Below are 3,918 nucleotides of genomic sequence, written 5' to 3'. Positions count from 1 at the left end.
GTTCCTTGAGAGGCTGGTTGTTCAGCCTCTCAAGGAACAATCATAAAAAGCTAATATGCTTGGCTTTTCATGAATAGCCAAGCATATTCATAAAAAGCTAAGTGGAAGCAAAAGGTGCTTTATAGTCCATGGGCCAGACCATTTTTTGTCCATTTCAGGGTGGCAAAGTCTATCAATATTTTTCGAAAAGATACATATATCTCTAGTTAATATTTTGGTATGATAGCCCTTCCAAAATGGTAGCTGAGTCATAGTTATCATCTCATGAAGTTAACGACTCCTTTGGATAAATTCTGTTTTTTGAGACTGGTGTATCTCTGGTTTACGGTCATGGTATGGGCATTTGTCAAAGGTCTATAATGCAATATTTGGTATCATTTTAAAGGGGACACTCTTGGCTTTCATTTAAGCCATGTTTTGAGTTTCTCTGACCAACACAGGGGTCATTAGAGGTCACAACAAACCAAAAATAATACACATTTTTCCACACCTTTTGATCAAACTAGATACGTTTTTTTCATCCCAGTGGTATCCAGGGACATCAGGGACACAAGAGTTAACGACTAAAATACTCAACAGACTCTAAAGAGTCAAAAAATGTATGATATGCCTACACTGTCTGTCTATGGGAGGCGATTATGAGCTGTAATTTGAAGTTACAGACTTGGGCTATAACCTTAACTGGTGTATATGTTGGGGGATTAGTGGGGGTTTGTTTAGCGTGTCACTCGTGTCTAGTTTGTTAGGACAAGGACAAACAGATTCAAAAACAGTTTCTTCCCAAAAGCTGTAACAATCCTAAATTCACACATGCACTGACTTATTCCCCTCCCCCCCACCTTCCCCTGGTACCTACCTACACTGTAACCACTTGTGATATTTACTGTGCAATATTTACACTGTGCAACAACACTACCTCTGTGCAATATTTATATATATTTTATATTTATTTATATATTTATTCTGTATTTTTAAATTTGGTAAATTTTTGTATATATACATTTTACGTGCACTTCTTTTTAATGTATATGTCTGCACCGGAAAAGGGGCTTTTAATTTCATTGTACACTTGTAAAATGATAATAAAATTCATTCTATTCTATTCTATTCTGCTATCTGGATCTGGTATTTGAGTTCATATAATTCAATTAAATTTCATCCAGTTTATAGCGCCAAATGAACATACTTTTCAGAAGCCTGACATTTATATTTAAAATGTTCTTTTTTATTGATGTTATGTACGATTAAAATTTCCAGAGACACTGAAACTTATTTTTATTATCTTTAAGTCGTAATATTTAAAATTAAAGCTGCAAGCAGTAAGGGTACAATGATTTATCAAAAACTCACCATTTTGATGATGTTTATTCAGCGATGCCTTATGAGCAAACCAGCCAAGGTTGAAACTGATTGATCAAACTCTGAAGGAGGATTTCGATCAAATGCAGAGCCTACAAACACCCAAATTGGGTCAAAATCGGAACTTCAATCCAAGACGGTCAACTTTCTTCTTGATGTAGAGCATGGGTTCTATAGAACTCTCTGGCACCCAGTGTACCAATATTCATGCCTCTACGATAAAGTAAGGTCAATGTGGAGGGGATTTTCAAAGTTGCCAGAGATGTCTCTTAAAATGGCAGCACTATCATTGCTCAGGCTTAATTTGAAGAAATAAAGGCCTGAAATATTTCACTGTATACAATAAATCAATGTGAAGACTTTCACTTTCTGAAATTAGTGACAGAAAACTTTTTCACAATACTGTAATTGTTTAGTTGTACCTATACACATAAAAATATGAAAAAAATTTTATTTGAAAAACAACTACTCAACAGACAGACAGAGAGAGATAGATAGAAAGGTAGCCCAGACACCCTGCGGAGGAAACTAATTTTGTCTGCTTGTGTCCACTGTCTTGTTCTTTTGGCCACTAGCCAGAGGTTGTGACCTGAAGGCAGAAATGTGCCGCAGATTGACCAGCATATCAACAGCTTCACCTTTTGGGGCAGCTCTCTGGTCTCCACCACAGATCAACCAGTACAGTGCTTGCATCACTCCAGATGCTGTTTCAATCTGCCTGTCAATTTTCACTCTGTTTTTCCATCACTTGTGAAAAAGACCCTGAGATATGCAAATTCCTCCATTTGGGGCAAGACTTTACAAAATGAGTCATGTAACTGATATATTGTAGACCAATATCTAAACTGGCACATGGAGGTAGTAAGCTTCCTCATATTGTATGCATGGAATGCTAAGACATGAGTAAAGGAAAAAAAAAATGAAGTCAATAGAACCACATCATCTGCAAAAAGCAGAGACCCAATAGTGAAGCCACCAAACTGGTGTGAGGATTTTGGTTTTCTCTGTGTTAATTGGTTTCTGTGTTGTCATGTCTTCCCCACGATTGCCCCCATCTGTCCCTTGTTTCTTAACTTAGTTTCAAAGGAGGAATTTTAACATTTTGATCAGTTTAAAAATAACTCATTCATGTTAGAAATAGTTTTTGAGCTCTATGATTCGTTCATTCACAAGAAACAATCCACCACACCCACAGCCTCCTCGTCTCCATCTTCTTCAGGGACTCTGAGGCCCTGTTAAAGTCTCAGAGTCCACTGAGAGCAGTTCCAGCAGCTCCAGCCCCAGTAATTGGGCCTCCAGCTACAGTAAGTGGGCCTCCTGCTTTCCCCAGTGGTGTGTCCGAGCTCCCCAGTACTCCGTCCAAGCCTAGCCTCCATCTGGCCTACCCTTCAGGAACCTGCACCAGTGACTAGCATGCCTGAGACCGAACCAGCGAAAAACTTACCTGTGCAGTCTGTCAGCACTCGTGGTTGTCCTCGTGGCTCCAGCGTGCCTCCAGGCCGCCCTCCTGGTGTTCCTCATGGGTACTTGTATTCTCACCTTTAATAATACACAAATCATGACACCAGATCCCTTCAACACCATAGCTATCCTTAGAAATCCTGTCCAGGTGAACAGAATCAGTGACAAAGGGAAACCTTCGTGGAGTTCAATTATAACCAGAAAGAAGACTTAGTGCTAGCAATGCAGACCAAGCTCTGAAACAATTGTTCAGAGACTTAACAGCCTGTATCAAGTGTCCTGGTTCCCCTTACTCCCAAATTAACCCCCACAGTTCCCTCTGACGGACACGGTCAAACACCTTCTTCCAGTCCAGACAATGCATGTAAACTGATTGGACAAAGGATCCTGCTAAGGGCATGGAGCTGGTCCAGCATGAAAATTGCACTGTTCCCCCTAAGTCTGAGACTCCACTATCTTGAATTTTAAGATTGTGACCCCCTTTCATTGGAACATACCTTGTAGCCCCCCTTTTAAATAGGGGGAACTGCCTGCTATGTCCAGCCAATGTTGCAGAGGTATTTCTATCAATACAACCCACAACATGCAAAGCCTTAAGGAAAATTTCAAATACTCTGGGCCTTGCCAGTAAGAAGCTTTTTAATCACCTTTGCTTAACTCAAGTCCCCAGATTTCACTTCCTCACTGGGTGATATCCTCTTCACCACTCCAGGATTTCCCAAGTCAAGGTCAGCAGCACACCATCCCCACTATCTCCTCAAAACCATATGAAAGTTGTTCTATATGGCCTCTCTCAACTACTTCCACGTCCAAGTTTTTGCCCCAGAGACCACCCGAGACACATTCCACTTAGACTGCTAGTACCAATTTGCTGCTTCCAGAGTCCCACAGACTAAAAAGGTCTTAATAGAACTCCTCCACCTTGACAAGATCCCTCAGTCCTACAGCTGCTGCAGCATCCATCAGCCACCATGAGGTCACAGATCTGGTTAGCTGCCTCAACAGGAGATTCAAGGATTTCTAAAACATGCATGAAAAAATCAAAGCAACACTGTCGATTTTGATTACACTCCCACCGCCTTACAGTAACAATGTGCA

At 40.6% G+C, this 3,918-nt stretch overlaps 1 long non-coding RNA gene across 1 annotated transcript in view; it reads right to left on the bottom strand.

Moving 5' to 3' along the window:
• Positions 1–447, bottom strand: part of LOC106941642 (uncharacterized) — a 16,489-nt gene extending 16,042 nt beyond the window's left edge. Inside the window, exon 1 of the long non-coding RNA XR_001423425.1 lies at positions 279–447. This is a non-coding gene — a long non-coding RNA (uncharacterized LOC106941642). The remainder of the gene's footprint in view (positions 1–278) is intronic.
• Between the last annotated feature and the right edge of the window lie 3,471 nt (positions 448–3,918).

The sequence above is a fragment of the Poecilia latipinna genome, unplaced genomic scaffold (assembly GCF_001443285.1).
Source record: "Poecilia latipinna isolate Pla-1442-1.1 unplaced genomic scaffold, P_latipinna-1.0 Scaffold3786, whole genome shotgun sequence".
In the NCBI taxonomy this organism is placed as follows: Eukaryota; Metazoa; Chordata; class Actinopteri; order Cyprinodontiformes; family Poeciliidae; genus Poecilia; species Poecilia latipinna.
Note: the sequence above shows the minus strand (reverse complement) of the source record. Positions and strands in the feature narration are given on the sequence as shown.